Source organism: Mytilus trossulus, chromosome 12 (genome assembly GCF_036588685.1).
Source record: "Mytilus trossulus isolate FHL-02 chromosome 12, PNRI_Mtr1.1.1.hap1, whole genome shotgun sequence".
NCBI lineage: Eukaryota > Metazoa > Mollusca > Bivalvia > Mytilida > Mytilidae > Mytilus > Mytilus trossulus.
Genome location: NC_086384.1, coordinates 26,746,658 through 26,761,230, shown reverse-complemented (window position 1 = coordinate 26,761,230; position 14,573 = coordinate 26,746,658).

The window sequence follows — 14,573 nt, the reverse complement described above, 5'->3', positions numbered from 1 at the left end:
CCCAGACCAGACCCTAATAAATACGCAAGATTAGCAAAACACACGACACATACCATACAGACATAGAAATGGGGGGAGCAAGAATATAACACTATTTGTTTTCGAAAACCAGTTGATTTAGCACTAAAACACGGGTTTTAGTGTTCAACATGAAAAAACAATGTGTAAAATACTATACAACGATTAACATTACATCATATAAATACAATGATAATTTGATACGACAATGAACGTGTATTTATCATATACTGCATGGACATACAACAAAAGCTTCGAATGTCATTGTCAATTTCAATTATAATAAACTCTTATCTGATTCTGATGATGAGCTGCTTTTGGCAATGGATGGCATTATGATATTGGCCATCAGCGAAATACGCCGTCAAACAGGTAGGTTGTATTATTATATTATACTAAGTTAAGTTAGTTTTAAATACAGTGTGTGCGGACAAAAGTATACGTCACTTGTGATTTTCGCAATATATGCTACAATGTTTTTTTTCAATTATTGTGAGGTTGGATTTTAACCAACTTTGAACCAATAGACATGATAGATCTATGCAGAATTTACGCAGGTTTATTTGGTGGTATTTTTCTTGTGGGGCATTTTCATTTTCATTATATGTGATATTGTTTACAAAAGGATTATTTTCGTTCAGAACTTTGCAACATATTTCAACTAAATCAAATAAAAAATATTACATGTTTTCACATCAGGAGAAAACCATGCATAGTACAACGAAAAATACAAAATTAACGAATATACTGTAGACACTTACGTGTTTTTCAACACCTGGGGTGGTGTTCTCGAAAGTCTCCTAAGATTCGTCCTAAGTTATAGATAAGACCAATTTAAGGACGGACTTAAGATCAACTTAGGACACTCTTAAGTTGTGTCTCGAAGCTATCTCAGACGAATCTTATGTTAGGACGTCCTAAACATATCCTAAATCGAAATACAGATATTTGTTGATAAAACATTTATAAATGACGAAAATATTGAATACAATTATTTACGAATTTTATAATAACATGTACAGAATAAATTGCATAATTACCAATGTAATTATATAAAAAAAAGATTGTTATTTAAACTGGAAAACAATTTGTTTTGAAAAGAGAATTAAATTTTTAGTATAATCGTATCGTGAAACACGAAGTTCAAAGTTTAAAATCATTCACCTTTTCTTTATATACGAGTTAATAACCGATGGTGCGTTTCATTTCATGTTCATTTTCACGTAAAATAATGAGCAAAAAGTGAAATCCAAACTGTATTACACTAGGATGAAGATAGGATGCTCTTAAGACACCTTGTTGGGTGTCCTAAAGTTAGGACGAAAAATGAGATATATCATAAGTTAAGAGAGCTTCGAGAACACGACTTAGGACAAAGACTTGTCATAAGATAGACTTAGGACACGTCCTAACCCTAAGATAGCTTCGAGAACACCACCCCTGGTTTTTTGTTGTTATAAAAATCCAATCATGAAATGTATACGATATTGGTTGTATTCCTTTGTGAATAGAAATGCAAGCAGACACAAAAAAATAAGTGAAAATAATTGCATAATGAGCAGTATTAAGACAAATGTAAGTAAGAAAAGGCATAAATATAAAGGGACATAATTTAATGAAAGGGGGAGTATTTTTATTTCTATAAATCTTTTATTTTTTAGCCCATTTTATTCATTAGTTATATTTTTGTTCCAATTTCTCTATTCTGTATATTAATTAAAGAATGACTGTAATATTTTTTCTGTCTATGAAGAAATAACATTAAAAATTTGGTGCACACTGAATAACGCGCGTATTATTCTCGATTCTTTCTTTTCTTAATGCCCTAAGTTATTCTGAACTTTATGTTCATCATTAGGGTTTTACAACATATAATCCAGTTAAGTTTTTAATCGTATTAAACTTCCAAATTTGCTAATTATATTTAGCTAGATCATGCATGAGTTGTCTTAAAACTTTTCCAGGTTTGTTATCAGAAAAAAAAACCACACACATATTTTAGCTAAAGACTCAACATGAACCTTAATTGCAAGAACCATATACAAATGTACATGCTATGACAAACGGAGATCTATGCAATACACAAACAAACAAAAGACAACAGAGAACAGTTTTTAACATCTAGTATATTTTTTTTATTATCCCACAATGTACATATATTGTTTTTATCCTGAAATTGGATAACACATACAACTTTAGTTGTTACAATCATTGTCTGTAAATTTTCAAAGAAATCGACAACTTAAACGCAGACCGCGAAGAGGATCCCATAATAAATTGTTATGAAAAAAGAAATATCCATATTACCGTTTGCTCAACATGAGACAGGGACAAGAAGAGACTTAATTTGTACAAACACAAAGAAGGGCAAAAAAGTATTTAGATACCTGTTATGTGTACAATTGTTGGCTAATTGAAGGATAAAATATAAATTATCTGCCTTGACATGTTGATTGCGACTGACTATTCTCTATAGTGTAGCATCCCTTTATTTCTTATAAATGATTATTTTGTCATATTACATGCAGGTTTTGCCCATTATTTTCCTATTCTGTAAACCCTATCCATGGTATTTCGCAAATAGATAATTATTTTGTAGAATATATGCATTTATACATAAAATGAGTTATTCACTTTGGTTCTTTTGCAGATAGGAGACTATAGTAAAGTTTCGGACGATTGTATCGGTTTCTAGTATGTCAAATCTTTCTAAAGTGGTCGATAGATACGTAGAAGTTTTTGATGCGGACCAAGACAGCTACGTTTTGCACCCATGGACTTGGTTAGATCCACAAGGAGGAACACCACATTATGTCTTCATTCTACCGGTCGTGGCACTCGTTGCACTGGTTACCAACATTATCATTGGCATCGTGATTGTGAAGGAAAAACTTGTGTCGTCCGCTAATATTATTATGCTTGGAATTGCCGTATCTGATACTTTGACTGTTCTGTCTCCAACACCATTGTTAGTAACGATTTACTGGCAGAATTTCGCAAAAGAAGTTCCATTTGACCTATGCGTAGTTTGGGAGTATCTTATGAAAAACATCTGCGCAGTGACACATACAGCCTCGGTTTGGCTAACTATGTATCTGGGTATCAACAGGTATCTTGGAATATGCCATCCGTTCGTGATGCGAAGACGGTGTACGATTAAATCAAATGTGCAAACGATATTTTTTATATATGCTGTCTCAGTCTTGTTTCATTTATGTCGATTCGTAGATACCAAGTACGTACCCGAGTTTGTATCAAACAGTTCAACTAACACGTGCTCGGCAAGATATGCTGATTGGGTAGGTGATGTAAATAACCAGAGGACCTACGAATGCATATACTACTGGTGTCATATAATTTGTATTTCTGTTATTCCTTGCTCTGTTTTAATTATTCTTGACACAATAATGCTGAAACAGATCAGAAAATCAGAAATTAAAAGGAGTATTTTTCAAACTGAAACCCAAAAGGAGGCTAGTAAACGAAAACAAAGTGACAGTATAAGAACAACAAAAATAATAGTAACAATTCTAGCTATAGTTTGTGTGTTGGAATTAAGTCTCGGAACAATTCTGGCTTTGTGGACTCTAAATATGATGGGATATTTAACGATATCGGAAGATATATTAGGACGTACCAGTACGTTTATCCATTTTGCTATTTACATCAGCTATCCTTTTATATTTTTGTTGTATTGTCGTCTAAGTTCACAATTTAAGAAAGGTATAAGTGGATTGTTAAGCTGTGAATCTTCACAAAGAAAAAAGCGTACGGCAACTCAATCGTTGAGTTTGAAGACTCAATCCTCACTCATTATAGATCCGCCTTGACATAAAGATTAAATATCTATTCTTTGCAATTCATCCAACATTCCACGACCTGAAACATTTGGTAAACTACTATCAATCGGACGTCCATTTGTTTTTCAATACAATTTGATGTTGTTCTTTCATAGTTATCAATTGTCAAGAAAAGGTTTTTACTAGTGTAAAACGTATACACAATAAGAAAAATGTGTCTTGTGAAAACGTGCGTATATGTTTGCACCTGTCCTAAGTCAGGAATCTGATGTACAGTAGTTGTCGTTTGTTTATGTAATATATACGTGTTTCTCGTTTCTCGTTTTGTTTATATATATAGATTAGACCATTGGTGTTCCCGTTTGAATGGTTTTACACTAGTAATTTTGGGGCCCTTTATAGCTTGTTGTTCGGTGTTAGCCAAGGCCGTACTTTAACCTATAATGGTTTACTTTTTAAATTGTTATTTGGATGGAGAGTTGTCTCATTGGCACTCACACCACATCTTCCTATATCTATGTATATCATATATCACGGTGGGTATGGTTGTCCTGCGAGAGAACGTACTGTGCTGGTGATTTGGTCCTGACGGGTGCTGGTGGGTCCTGATTCTGTGCTGGTGGGTTTGTTTACATTGTATCAGAACGGCAATAAAACGACTGTTTTGTTGCTTAATTTTTCTCTGATGTGTCATAAGTACCATGCAAAGTATATTACAACAATATTATATTACAAAAGTCGTGCAAGTTCGTTAAACGGAATTGTCCTGACGCTGTGCTGGTGATAAGAAAAACGATCCTGGTTCTGTGCTCCTATGTCCTGGTTCTGTGCTTTTATATTTTAGTTAAAAGTGGCATATATTCAAGATCATGATGCTGTACTGTTATTGACTTATTAGCTGTTGTCTGCTTTCTTGAAATTGACATTGTTGTGAATCTGTTTACTGTTATTATGAGAGAAAAAATACCCCTATTTTTATTTATTTTTTTAACTAACTGTAATCTTATTTATTGGACTGTTAATGGAACCCTTCTTGCCCCCTTTTAAGATAAGAAAATATGTCTACGATTTTCGGGATTATGATCATTTTGCAAGATCACCAAAATACGTTGTAATTTATACAATACTTATGTATAAAGTAGATGATGTGGTATGTTTGTTGTCAATGGACAAATTTCCATAAGAAACCAAAGGAAGTATGTGTTAACAACCTTACGTTATCGTACGACCTTCAGCAATAACCCATAAAATAAAAATGTCAAAGGTTTTGCATAAAAATGGAGAGAACAAAGGACTTTCTGAGCGTTTGAATCATGTCTTTAGCAGCTTAAAACACATTTGTTTGTGAGCACTTGAGTCCTGACTATAAGAATGACAATAGTATTGCGGGTTTGTTTGGTTGGTTTTGGTGGGTTTTTTTTGGGGGGGGGGGGAGGGATAGGGTTAAGTTAGAGCGAGGTTACAATGAAAGCTTAGAACAGTTTCCCGTAAGATTGAAAAGTTGTATTGTAAAAGAAAAATGTATCTTATAGCTATTAAGAATCACTTGCTGTAAGATTTTTCCAACACATTGTTTTTGTCTAAACGGTTATCAGGTATTTTTTTTCTTTCGAAAGTTCGATAGAACACTAAAATAAATCACTATTTTATAAAAGGGCAGGCTAGAATATGTCAGAGAATGAAGACGAGATAACCTAGAGAACACTAATAAAATTAAGATTTCTTAGCTTTTTTCATTTCAAAATAAATATTTTTGATAAAGAATTACGGGGGAGGAAGTGAATAATGTGTCCTTCTTTTCTATATATAAATATTTTTCATGAATAAAAATAAAATGTGCCTTGATTATAATTGAAAATGAGTAAATGGAAAAAATACCCAACTAAAATACACTTTTATTTTAATATTGGTAATATCACTAAGCTTTTAAGTTTTGTGTGTCAAACACATCATCTCTGTAGTAATGACTCCTTCCTAAGATATTTCACTTCATTCATTTTTTTTTCTGCATTTTTTTATATTGTGAATTCATAGAATTATTATATTAAAATGTAGCCTTAATTTATATTTTAAAAAAACTGAATCTAAAGCCAGATATATCAAACATTTTTGTTTCCATCTATCCGTTTTCAGGACTTTAACAATCAACAATAACACGCCTGGAAAGTAAAATGCGTACTCGGCTGTCTGTAATCGACCATTTTTAGACACCCAAGGCTCCTAAAAAACAAGCCGGGGTGGGGGTTCAAAGATGCATGCAAATTAAGTACTTATATCAATATTTTATCTTTACGTGTACGATTTATGACCCCTCCTGTGGCCTGTCAATTCCGAAATGTGCAAACTGCAATAGTATCAAAACAGCACAGACAATGAATAATAGAGATATAATTTTGTACATATATCAAGGGGAAACTTCTTGCAAAGCATTATTATTTATAGTTCATTATTGTATTTAGTAGAAAAGGAGAATTTAGTGAAAATAAAATCACTATTTTTGTAGAAAATTCACAGTCCTTTGTACAGAGATTTTTGTTATGTTAAGCATGGGATCAACACAATGGTTCATTTCCGAGTAAAAAAAATCAAAATGTCTATCTACCTTGCACATTTCAGAAAATTCAGATCAGATAACGAAACTGGTTCCAGCAACATTTATCAGCAATTTAAGCTTGTGATCCTCACAGTTTCCATTCACCACAAATATTCTCGTTACAACGAATCATTTTAAATACAAAAATACGTGTTGCATGCAGCCTTTTATTTATCTATTAATATATGTAAACGGATAAAGTTATGAAAGGCAGCAGGGTCATCAGGGTGAGGAGTACATGTCATCTGAAATAAATGCTAAGCATAGATCTAGAAAGCGACTCATAATCATGACATTAAAAAATGTCTCTTCTTTTCGACTTTTTTCGAACAAATTGACACATAAAATGAATTATATAGTATTGTGGAATTTTGAACTTATTTTAGATACTATATATATTGTTATCTGATATTGGACGAAAGATGTTGCCCTTTTATGTTATTTTGTAATAAAAGTTCAGATCATTTGAAAACATATATAAATTAAACAGCCAAATGGATGCACAAGAGCTAAAATAGGAGTCATAGATCCTGTTGGCAACAATTATCTGGCTAATTTTATTGATTTTGTAACATTTGTTTCAAATATGACTTCTTATCCAAAATCACCAGCACCGTATCAGGACCCACCAGCACAATGACAAGACCCACCAGCACAGTATCAGGACATGAATAAATTGAGAAAATGCTAAATTTTAATAAATTGCAATGTTTTTTCACAAAATTGTTTTGTCGTGTGGATTGCGGCATAGAAAGCGGACTATACGAGCATTTTTGTTTTATTTTTTCAGCTCGAGATTTTCTGAAAATGAGCAGTTTTGTGTTACGCTTACTGAAACAGTTTAGAGGGTCATTTTTTTAATGGTTTATATATGAACCCATAAGAAACGAAATTGAAAAATCTCAACTGTTTTCTTCCATTTTTTATGAGTGAAAACGTCAAAAATCATCATTTTCGTCTTTGTTTACATTTTTTCATTGATCACCAGCACAGTACGTTCTCTCGCAGGACAACCATACCCACCGTGTATATAGTCCTACGCGAATTCTAGGAGAAACCCCATTTCTAACTCTTTAAATATTTAATTTCCTTTGAGTCAGTGGGCATGCATCCTTTCCGTACACATTCCTCTGTTTAAATTGCGATCGCTTTTAATATAATACGACATCTATCGACATCTATCGACAGAACGAGTTAATTTTTCTCGACGAATCGTCATGAATATGTTGATTCAGAATTGACGAAAGAATAAATGAGACAACTCGAAGCGATACTATGGAAGAGGGTACGTGTTCTAGTTACAACTTTACGTTGTGAACTACATTTATTTTTATTTTAATGATGCATATGATTTAAAATTATGTAACAACAATAACCCTCAATAGCAGACAGACATAGAAAGTATCTCGTGAGTTTCTAATTAGTAAATGGACTGGGGAAGCCAGAGCAAACATTGAATTAAATTGGATTAAAAAATTACAGACAGTCTATCCTCTCGGTCTTAATGATAATATCATGGGAATTGGTAATATATCAAGAACCGATTCCGTTAACATTTTGGATATAGTTTCTAAACATGTTCGTAAAAACCGTTCTCACGGTCTAAGAAAAAATCGCAATCAAAGAAAATTTCGGACCAATCATACCAATATTTCGGACTTAATTTCTATTTCAAAAAACAACGGCAGACATTATCTTTTAACAAAGCTCTGTTCATTAACGGTAAAAAGGTTAAATAAAATTTTGGAGGATTGCAACACAATTTCATATAACAGTCCTAAGTATGAAATAGTTCAAATTATTATGGCATATTATTATTCTTAGTCCGAGATTACTCTGACGTCCGACGGCTGTTTAGCCAGACAAGCTGTGGCCGTGGCCGTCCAGACAAGCTGGGGCCGTGGGACGGCCACGGCCCCAGCTTGTCTGGCTAAACAGCCGTCGGACGTCAGAGTTATCTCGGACTATGTTATTCTAAACTATTTACAAAAATTGATCGCCCTGAAGATCATAAAAAAACGTTTTATTAAAATAAAGTATGTCAATAAAGGTTTTGATTTTGTAAATATTGCCGGTATATTTAACGACCATTCTGTTAAAGAACAAATTCCTGGATATTTTGACAATACTGAGCTCCCTCTTATTTGTTATATTTACAAGAAATCTACTCGAAAATTTGTGTTCAATTATAACCAATTGTGTGAAAATACACCTATTTCAAGCAATTGTATTAATTCCGCATACATTTATGGACCCATTTCCCATGATATATCAGGAGATCTTAACATCATTCAAGACCGAGAGTTTAAATCATTCCTCAGTGAAGGACCTAAATATCGTCCCCCTTCAGTTATTAATTGGAATGAGTGTCGTAATATCATCCACGACCCACTCCGTACTTACTGTTTGAAATGGATAAAACGGGAAAAAGCTGACAAAAAATCTTTGGACTCTTATTTCAATTCAGTAATGAATAAAGTTGATATACGTATTCAACATTTTAAAGAACATTTTATTATAAAACAAAAACCACAATAAACCTATTTCTCGTATCAAACATAAACTAAAAGAACTAGCCAAGGAATTTGTTTTTGTCCCAGCCGATAAAGCTGCAAATAATATTATTATTGTTTGACGTAAATTTTACATGGAGGTTCTGAAAAAAGAAATTACCAATTCACCAACATTCCAACTGACTCCATTTTCAGAAAACGACATCTGTAACGAACATAAACTTTTAGCTTCCGCTTTACAAGCAGAACCAAATACAATAAAAGTCCCAACTATGTATTGGCTTCCAAAGCTCCACAAAACACCTTACAAATATAGATTTATTTCGTCTTCAAGCCATTGCTCCACAACTAAATTGTCTATTCTTCTTACCAGTACACTTGGTACAATAAAAAAACCTGATAATAAATTGTTCAAATAAGGCTTTCGAAAATAGTGGAATTATTTACTTTTGGAGTGTCAAGAACTCGTTGGAAGTACTTGATAAATTGCATGCTTATATTGGTGATTTTGAATCTGTTCAAACTAGGTACTGCAGTGCCATATGGTTGCAATGATAATGTCAAAGGAGTAGAAAATTTGTCAAGTCCAGCCTGCAGTGATGTTAATGTAATGAGTTTATTTAATACTACCTTACGAAACCAACGTAGTCATGGACAAAAACGTTACCATCGACCTAATGTAAAAAAGTCTTCCACTAGGAAAGCTTTAATGACCTTTTTTCTCATCTACATCATCCGTTAGGGTTACATTACATTAGAACTATTCTTTTTTCACTGCCGGTTAATTTTCTAAAATGTTTGAGAGATTATGCACTTGACAAAGGAGGCACTAATATATTTTCTCCAATATACAGACTTGTCAGTATAATTTGTGATGTAGCTCTTTTCCGTCTCTTTAAACCAGTAAGATCGGAACCTTTACACGAGGAAAAGAGGAAATTTCTTCATGTTCACTTTACCAATAGATGAATTGATGCAATCACGTCAGCAACGTTCTACATCACAAGGAGGTAACATCTAAAATTCCTATTTATTTTCAAAATCAGTCTGTTCCTATTGTATCCTACAGTTACACCAAAACCATTGCACCCAAAACATTTAACTATAAACAAGCACTACAGGACCTTGATTTAGAAAAATACCTAAAGAAACCTTTGACATGTGACTGTTCCCACTCGCCTTACAATTACAGCCCCTCTGGTCGTGTTATTACTGGGGATCTAAACATAATTCAACATGAAAATCTCCAAAAAGGTGATTTCTCGTTGTCCTAAGTTTAGAGAACCCCAACACATCAATTGGAACCATGACTTCAAAATAATTATGGATTCCATTGAGAACTACGCCAGAGCATGGGCTAAGCGAGAAGAAGTTCAGATGGACACTTTGTCAAAATGGGTCAAAACAATCAGGTCTCTGATAAAACGTCGCATTCATAAGTTGAAAAACTGTGACGCAACGTTAGATATTGCTAATACTACGAAAAATAGCGTTAAGTAAATATTTGACGGGAAATTTTTTATAGAAATGCTGAAATAAATATTTCAAATTATACATGAAAAGAAAGATTGATTCTTAAATTTTCACATTATGATAGAAAGAGAATAAAAATATAATATGCATAGGCTTAGGCTTAGGAAGACACAGATTATCAGAAAAAAAACGTTAAGTTAGCGTTGTCCCATGTAACAAACTCGAAACATAAAACTCGAAAAATTCGCGAAATGTTCACGCAACTCTTCGAAATTTTGAATGAACATTCTATGACATGATACATTTCAGTATTGGTTAACATCGGCTGTCTCCATTAAAATTTCACATACATATTTTCAAAAGAATATGATGTATGGAAATGTCCAATCGGAAATTTTATTTGGAAACTTGAAATATTTCAGTTCAAAAATAAAATTTTGACAGATAATTCATTAAATTGTAAGCACGATCGTTTTGTACTTGGTGTAAGCTATCAAAATTCGAAATAAAAAATAAATTGAGCTACATATTCAATTCAAAACAATAGATTTGTAATGTCTTGCGGAAATGTCCGAGTTAAACTTTCATGCCTTCACAAAACTTTTACGGCCAAAAAAACAGAGATTTAATTTCGTAAAGATTATTTTTCGGCTTTGATAACTATACCAATAAAAAGTACTTTTAAAGTTGAAGTTGGTACACCAAATAGCATTAGAATTACAGGGTTATCTATAAAAAATACAGATTAATGAAAATGTCTTGCAAGTTTGTCCGTTATCATAATTTGACGTCGCAACAAACGTAATATGCTAGGCACGGCATGAACTGCATTCGCGTGTTCCTTTCTCCACTAAATATAAATGTCCTGCTTTCAACAAAACGAAATGATGCACACATTACACAAATACACATATATAAGACGATCAAAAAGTAAGAAAACTTCAGTATTATAACTGCTTGAATAAAATCATACTCGGGTTGAATATATAATGCAGCAATATTCCCCAAAAAACACATAATCACTAACAGTAAAATTGAATATCTTATGTTAATAATTATGAAATCATATCAAATTGAATTATCACGACATTTATACTTGTGTGTTATACTTTGCATTTACCCAAAAATAAAAGCAGGAAGAATAAGATAGTGCGAGTTTAATTCCAATTTAACGTCATTTTTCTGTTACACTAAATGGTAGCAATATCTGACGTTGCGTCTGTGTAAATGATCGACCCAAGTCCATTTTCAGTGACAAAGAGGCTGTAAAATGTCTATCATCTCTTCAAGATAAGTATGTCGTCGTTCCTGCGGACAAAGCTTCAAATAATATTGTCTTTGTATGTAAATCGTATTACTGCGAGTGTCTTATAAAAGAATTAGGAATAAATGAGCACTCAGGTAATCCCACATACAAAAACATATCATTTGACAAGGATGAGATTTTGGCGAATCATAACTCCTTCATGGCTTCTATGAACATTGCATTGAACAACAAATCGGAGGACTTACCTTGTTTGTATTGGATACATAAACTCCACAAAATTCCGTACAAACAACGGTACATTGCCGGCTTATCTGCTTGTTCTACTAAAGAATTGTCCATTAGATTGACTAAAATTCTGTGCGCAGTTAAAGAGGGTCTTCAGATATACTGTGAAACTGTTTACTCACGTAGTGGAATTAAACATATGTGGATTCTTAAAAACTCTAAAGAACCTCTGGATAATTTTAAAACTCGGTCTTTTTTCTGAAATTAGTTCTATTAAAACTTTTGATTTTTCAACCTTGTATACAACCATTCCCCATGCGAAATTGAAAACTCGTCTAAAAGAAAAAATCCACAATGCTTTTCATCATAAAAATGATAGCATACGCTATAAATTTATCACTTTGGGATACCATAAGGCATATTTTGATAATAAGGAACAAAAGGGTAAAACTTACTATACAGCGGAACAAGTGATAAGTATGCTGGAGTTTGACAACATATATATTTGTTGAATTTGGAGGAAAACTTTTTCAACAAATTGTCGGCATTCCTATGGGAACGAACTGTTCGCCTCTTCTTGCCGACCTCTTCTTATTTTCATATGAATCGGAGTTCCTTCAGACACTTGTCAAAAACAAGAAGATCAAAGAAGCCAGGTTATTTAATTTCACTTTCAGATATAAAAAGTAAAATCACAAAAATACTGAACTCAGAGGAAAATCAATACGGAAAGTCCATAATCACATGGCAAAATCAAATAACAAAACGCATCAAAAACGAATAGACAAGAACTGTTGTTCTTTCCATTAACAATCCGAACTTTTCTGATTTGGTTCCATTAATACATCCACCAGAACTAGAAATTAAAGAGACTACAGACACGGCTTCCTCCGCCTCATTTTTAGACTTATACCTCGAATTTGACATACAGTCATCTCAGTACCAGAATCTATGACAAACGAGACGATTTTAATTTTGAAATTATCAATTTCCCCACCTTAGTAGTAATATACCAACTTCACCTGCATATGGAATGTACATTTCCCAACTTATCAGGTATTCAAGAGCTTGTAGCTCCTATTCAGACTTTGTAAAACGTCACCAGTGTCTGAGCAGAAAGTTGTTGAACCAGGGTAACGTCTCGTCCTTTTTTCTAAAAAAAAGTTCATCGGAAGATACCCAGAACTTGTTGATAAATATTCCGTATCAACTTCACAAATAATACAAGATGGTCTTGAAGTATAGGTTTTGCGTACTTACGTTGGTTATCATCTAAATAACGTGTTATAGTATTCTTCTATTTGTCTTTATTAATATTACTTGTACTGTTAAGTCAGTTTTTTGAGATATTCTTTTGACGTGACTCTGTGGTTATGTAAAACATCATACTTTGAACGACAAATTATTTTCATTTTTAAATATTACTTTTACTTATGGACCTTGACATACTATGACTGACAAAACTATTTTATTCAATAACATTCTTTTTCTGTTAAGTCTGTTTTTTATGATATACATTTGACGTGAAACTGTACTTATGTATCTCGTCATACTTTGAACCACACAATTATTTTATTTATTATTATTACTTTTACTGTTAAGTCTGTTTTTTGTTATTTCTACTTTATGTGACTCTGCATGTATGTATGCCGTCATACTTTGAACGAGTAAATTATTTTTATGTCTACCTGTGCGAATTTCAAACACGCAATTTTACACGAGTACTGAAAACCTTCTATCCTTTACGGGTAGACTTTACATAGATAAATTAAGGCCGTGTTCACACCAAACGCCGTGTACAGTAAACATGTTTACATTTGGTTTAATGTAATCTACACTAGTTTCACATAAGATTTGTCCACATCTATACACCTTGTTCAGTTACCCGTACATAAGATGTGTTCACACTTGTAAACTATATGTCATTTAAATGTTCATTACGTAGAACCGAACTCAATTTTTCGAACAACTTTTCTAGCAGTAAGGGAACGACCATTTGACTTAAAAAAAAAAAGGGGGGGGGGATTTTTCCACAATTTGATTGAAAAAAATACAGATGATTAGAATGAAAAAATTGTCTGAATCCAAAGTTTCCCCATACTTTATAGTTTTAAATATTGAATTGGTACCATCGAAATAAAATGAATATTAACTTTCGCGCAAGAAAAAATTCGGACTCAGAACCCTCCCCCCCCCTTTTTTTTTTTTTTTTTTTAAAGTAAAGTGGTTGCTCCTTCAAGAAAGTCATTTTAGATGATTTGCAGTAGTTTAAAGATGTCTCGACTACGCATTAAAAATGTAGGCTGCATCAGCGTGCTTATAGACACAGAAAAAGAATTGCGATGTTAAGGATCACTATATTTCTATCTTTTCTGTTTGTTTAGAATGGTATTGTTTCTACAAATTGTTTTTTTTGGCAAAAGGAGAGGGTGATATTTTTTTATTTCTAATTCTATTTTAACGGATCTGAGATTCTACACAAACAAACAATTAACCTCACCCTTTTTCAGTAATTTGCATTTATAAGTGAACCGTTGTTAGAGTAAAGACCAGTGGCATATATTTCTGTCAGTGTGTACGTCCAGTCGATTCGGGAAGACCTTTTCTAAGGAATTATGTGTTCGGCAATGATGATGGATGAGTTTTTAGGGGTTAATAAGGCTACGTAAAGTGTTTTAATAACA